Raw genomic sequence first — 6,131 nt, forward strand, 5'->3', positions numbered from 1 at the left:
GAGCTGGGACTACAGGCGCATGCCACCTCGTCCAGCTAATTTTTATATTTTTAGTAGAGACGGGGTTTCACCATATTGGCCAGGCTGGTCTCAAACTCCTGACCTTGTGATCTACCCGCCTCGGCCTCCCAAAGTGCTGGGATTACAAGCGTGAGCCACTGTGCCCGGCTGCGTATTTATTTTTTTGAGACGAAGTCTCATTCTGTTGCCCAGGCTGTAGTGTAGCGACGTGATCTCTGTTCACTGTAACCTCTGCCTCCTGGCTTCAAGCGATTCTCCTGCCTCAGCCTCGTAAGTAGCTGAGATTACAGGCATGTGTCACCACCCCTGGCTAATTTTTGTATTTTTAGTAGAGATAGGGTTTCACCATGTTGGCCAGGCTGTACTCGAACTCCTGACCTCAGGTGATCGGCCTGCCTTGGCCTCCCAAAGTGCTGGATTACAGGCATGAGCCAACGTGCCCAGCCTGTTTTTTATTGCTTTTTTTTTTTTTTTTTTTTTGAGACGGAGTCTGGCTCTGTCACCCGGGCTGGAGTGCAGTGGCTGGATCTCAGCTCACTGCAAGCTCCGCCCCCCGGGTTTATGCCATTCTCCTGCCTCAGCCTCCCGAGTAGCTGGGACTACAGGCGCCCGCCGCCTCGCCCGGCTAGTTTTTTGTATTTTTTAGTAGAGACGGGGTTTCACCGTGTTCGCCAGGATGGTCTCGATCTCCTGACCTCGTGATCCGCCCGTCTCGGCCTCCCAAAGTGCTGGGATTACAGGCTTGAGCCACCGCGCCCGGCCTTTTTATTGCTTTTTTAAGACAGGGTCTCGCTGTGTCACCCAGGCTAGAGTGTTGTGGTGAGATCTCAGCTCACCACAACCTCTGCCTCCCGGGTTCAAACAATTCTTGTGCCTCAGCCTCCCGAGTAGCTGGGATTACAGGCATGCGCCACCATGCCCGGCTGACTTTTGTATTTTTAGTAGAGACAGAGTTTTGCCATGTTGGCCAGGCTGATTTCGAACTCCTGACCTCAGGTGATCTGCCCACCTTGGTTGGCTTCCCAAAGTACTGGGATTACAGGTGTGAACCACTGCGCCTAGCCCACTATCCTATTTTCTTTCTTTCTTTTTCTTCCTTCCTTCCTTCCTTCCTTCCTTCCTTCCTTCCTTCCTTCCTTCCTTCCTTCCTTCCTTCCATCCTTCTCCTTCCTTCCTTCCTTCCTTCCTTCCTTCCTTCTTTCTTTCTTTCTTCTTTTCTCTCTTCTTTTTTCTTTCATTTTTTGAGATGGATTCTTGCTCTGTCTCCAGGCTGGAGTGCAGTGGCACAATCTTGGCTCACTGCAATCTCCACCTCCCGGGTTTCAGCAATTCTCCTGCCTCAGCCTCCCAAGTAGCTGGGACTACAGGCGTGCACCAGCAAGCCCAGCTAATTTTTGTATTTTTAGTAGAGACGGGGTTTCACCCTGTTGGCCAGAATGATCTCGATCTCTTGCCCTTGTGATCGGCTCGCCTCGGCCTCCCAAAGTGCTGAGATTACACGTGTGAGCCACCGCACCCGGCCACTATCCTATTCTCTATCTCTCTGAATGTGACTACTCTAAGTACGTCATGTAAGTGGAATCCTACGGTATTTGTCTTATGACAGGATTATTTCACTTAGTATAGTGTCCTCAAGGGTCATCCAGGTCATAGCATACAACAGGATTTTTTTCCTTCCTGGCCCCCCTTTTTTTGACTTGGAGTCCTGCTCTGTCACTCAGACTGTAGTGGAGTGGCCATCATAGCCACTCCTGGACTCAAGTGATCCTCCCACCTCAGCCTCCCAAGTAGCTAGGACTACAGGTGTGTGCCACCATGCTCGACTAATTTTTTTTTTTAAGTTTTGGAGAGACGGGGCGGGCTCAGTGGCTCCCACCTATAATCACAGCACTTTGGGAGGCTGAGGCAGTAGGGGTCGGAGGAGGGGATCACTTGAGGCTAGGAGTTCGAGACCAGCCTGGGCAACATGGTGAAAACCTGTCTCTACTAAAAATATAAATATTAGTCGGGCGTGGTTGTGTGTGCCTGTAATCCCAGCTACTCGGAGGCTGAGGGAGGAGAATCACTTGAACCTGGGAGAATTTGTAGTGAGCTGACATCGTGCCACTGCACTCCAGTCTGGGCGACAGAGTGAGACTTCCTTTCAAAAAAAAAAAAAAAGTTTTGGAGAGATGGGGATCGATCTTACTTTGTTGCCCAGGCTTGTCTGGAAATCCTGGGCTCAGGCAATCCTCCTGCTTCGGCCTCTCAAAGTGCTGGGATTACAGGCACGAGCCACTGTACCTGACAAGCACTTTATTTTATTGTTATTATTATTATTACTTTGTTTTTTCATAACATTGATGTTTTGAAGGTTATAGGCCACCTCCTTTGTAGAGTGTCCCTCATTTTGGCTTTGTCTCATGTTTCTTATTATTAGATTTAAGTTATGCATTTTGGCAGGAAAACCAAAGAAATGATATGTGTCTCCCTCTTTGCTTCACGTCAGAGGCAACTAAGGTCAATTTGTCCTGTTAATGGTGATATTAACTTGTATCATCTGGTTAACGTGATGTTTGCCAATTTTCTCCATGAATACTTTTTTTTGTTATAATAAGTAATCTAGGTGAAGATACTTTGAGACTAAATAAATATCCTGTTCTTTATCAAATCAAATTAATAGTTTCAGTCTCTGTTGACAATCCTTGCTGGAATCTCGTGATTTTTTGTTTGTCTTTTTAGTTTTGAGACTGGGTTTCACTTTGTTGCCCAGGCTGGAGTGCAGTGGCACAATCATGGCTCACTGCAGCCTCTACCTCCTGGGCTCAACCAATCCTCCTATCTCAGTTTCCCGAGTAGCTTGGACCACAGGCATGCATCACCACACCCAGCTGATTTTATTTTTTGTAGAGACAAAAATCTCACTTTGTTGCGCTGGCTGGTCTTGAACTTTTGGGCTCAAGTAATCCTCCCACCTTGGCCTCCCAAAGTGCTGGGATTACAGGCTTGAGCCACTGTGCCCAGCTGGAATCTCATGTTTAATATTCCAGACCCACGACAAACACTAAGAGGTGTAGCCTCTTAGACTGTACGAGGCTAACAGCAGCCAGAGAGCTCTAACTGGAAGTGAATTAATCTCCAGGATGGCCTAGAGGGATAAGAGGACCCAAAGCTCAATGATTTGGTGAAAAACTGAGGCTGGAGGCTGGTGGTAATTCATGCCCCCATCCCATACATATGTAATAAAGGCCCACTTTCTGCCAGGTACTGTTTTAGGCCCTGAGGCACAGTAGTGAAAAAAACAAGATCAAATCTCAGCCCTTGTTGTGTCGACACTGATGTGGCAGGATTCAAACTACAAACAAGAAAAATATGTGGTATGTTTCTTTTCTTTTCTTTTCTTTTTTTTTTTTGAGACAGAGTCTCGCTCTGTCCTTAGGCTGGAGTGCAGTGGCATGATCTTGGCTCACTGCAACCTCCGCCTCCCGGGTTCAAGTGATTCTCCCGCCTCAGCCTCCCGAGTGGCTGGGATTACAGGTGCGCACCACCACGCCTGGCTAATTTTTGTATTTTTAGTGGAAAGAGGGTTTCACCATGTTGGTCAGGGTGGTCTTGAACTCCTGACCTTATGATCCGCCCACTTCGGCCTCCCAAAGTGCTGGGATTATAGGCATGAGCCACCATGCCTGGCCGGTATGTTTCTTTCTTTCTTTTTTTTTTTAAAAATCGTTTTTGGTCAGGCGCGCTGGCTCATGCCTACAATCCCAGCACTTTGGGAGGCCAAGGCGGGCAGATCACTTGAGGTCAGGAGTTCAAGAGCAGCCTGGGCAACATGGTGAAACCCCATTTCTACTAGAAGTACAAAAATTAGCCGGGCATGGTGGCGAGTGCCTATAATCCCAGCTACTTGGGAGGCTGAGGTGGGAGAATGGCTTGAACCCAGGAGGCAGAGGTTGCAGTGACCTGAGATCATGCCACTGCACTCCAGCCTCAGTGACTGGGGTTTTGCTATGTTGCCCAGGCTGGTTTCGAACTCCTAGGCTCAAGCAGTCTTCCCTCCTTGGCCTCCCAAAGGGCTGGGATTACAGGCGTGGGCCACCACACCCGGCCTATAGTATACTTCATAGAAATATGAAAAGAATGAGAGCAAGGTTGAGATAGACAGTAACAGGGCATCCCTCCTGGGTGAAACAATCCTGCCCCCTCACGCTCTTGTCTACCCTCCCTGCTTCTGTCGTCTGCCAGAAACTGGCTGAGCCAAGTGCACTTGCAGACACCATCTGTTCTCCCCGGGAGTGGGGCCAGTGCCAGCGCCAGCATCTGGACTCTTGGCACCGAGCCCTGGAGCCCTGGAGCGAGGGAACTCCGGCCCCACAAAGGCCAGGGAATCCTCCAGTCTGGTGAGACGGAGGGCTTCTGGGAAGGGAGGCCTATACAAGGCTCCATGAAGGAGGTGGAAGCTTGCAAGACAGGGAGAGTCTTGTAATCAGTCCGATGGAGATGGATGTAAATAATAATATTAATAAACACCATCAAATGTGTTCAGAGTGCTTTCTTTGCCCGGCTTTGGATAAATGTTGGATATTTGTTCATTTTTTATTTTTCTATTTCCTAGGCAGCACCTGAACCAAAATAGGTTCAGAGAGGCTCCCAATGTTGGACATTTGTTGTTACAGCAACTCTAAGTACATAGAGTACCACATAAGAGGCAAGGAGCATTATCCCCATTTTGCAGGTGAAGAAATCGGGGGTCAGAGAGGTAAAGGCACTGTCTAGAGGCCACACGCTCAGTGCCTTAAAGAGCCTGGAAGGCCGGGTGCGGTGGCTCAAGCCTGTAATCCCAGCACTTTGGGAGGCTGAGACGGGCGGATCACGAGGTCAGGAGATCGAGACCATCCTGGCTAACACGGTGAAACCCCGTCTCTACTAAAAAAATACAAAAAACTAGCCGGGCGAGGTGGCGGGCGCAGCTACTCAGGAGGCTGAGGCAGGAGAATGGCGTGAACCCGGGAGGCGGGGCTTGCAGTGAGCTGAGATCCGGCCACTGCACTCCAGCCTGGGCAACAGAGCCAGACTCCGTCTCAAAAAAAAAAAAAAAAAAAAAAAAGAGCCTGGAAAGGGGCCGGGAGCGATGGTTCACGCCTGCAATCCCAGCACTTTGGGAGGCTGAGGCTGGTGGGTTACCTGAGGTCGGGAGTTCGAGACCAGCCTGACCAACATGGAGAAATCCTGTCTCTACTAAAAATACAAAATTAGCCAGGCGTGGTGGCACATGCCTGTAATCCTAACTACTCGGAAGGCTGAGGCAGGAGAATCGCTTGAACCTGGGAGACGGAGGTTGAGGTGAGCACAGATCACGCCGTTGCACTCCAGCCTGGGCAACAAGAGCGAAACTCTGTCTCAAAACAACAACAACAACAAAAAAAAAAGAGCCTGGAAAGGAAACCAGGTCTATGTGGGTCCAAATGTTGACTCATGAACATCACTGTACCACTTGACAATCGAAGCATCACCCCCTACTGGACCCCACTCCTCAGCCTTCTTTCCCTAGAAACTCCCACCCCACCTGTCTCTGCTTCCTCCTCGCCCATTGGCTTAGCAAGGGCCACAGGAACACAGCCCTGGGTTACAGTCTGCTGGGCTTGGTACCAGCTGTTTACTGTGGCCAAGTGAGCATACAGGTGAGTCTTTTTCTCTTTTTTTTGAGACGGAGTCTCACTGTCTCCCAGGCTGGAGTGCAGTGGCGCGATCTCGGCTCACTTCTAGCTCCGTCTCCTGGGTTCATGTCATTCTCCTGCCTCAGCCTCCAGAGTAGCTGGGACTACAGGCGCCCACCACCACGCCCCGCTAATTTTTTGTATTTTTAGTAGACACAGGGTTTCATCGTGTTAGCCAGGATGGTCTGGGTCTTCTGACCTCGTATCTGCCCGCCTTGGCCTCCCAGAGTGCTGGGATTACAGGCATGAGCCACCGGCCTGGCCCGTGAGCCTGTTTCTTTATCTGCAAAACAGGGATGAAAAACAAGCCAACACCCCCTCAGCACCCGCCCCCCCCGGCAAAAAAACACACCAAAACAAAATAGGCCAGGCGCGGTGACTCACACCTGTAATCCCACCGCTTTGGGAGGCTGA

The sequence above is a fragment of the Macaca nemestrina genome, chromosome 20, assembly GCF_043159975.1.
Source record: "Macaca nemestrina isolate mMacNem1 chromosome 20, mMacNem.hap1, whole genome shotgun sequence".
Lineage (NCBI taxonomy): Eukaryota > Metazoa > Chordata > Mammalia > Primates > Cercopithecidae > Macaca > Macaca nemestrina.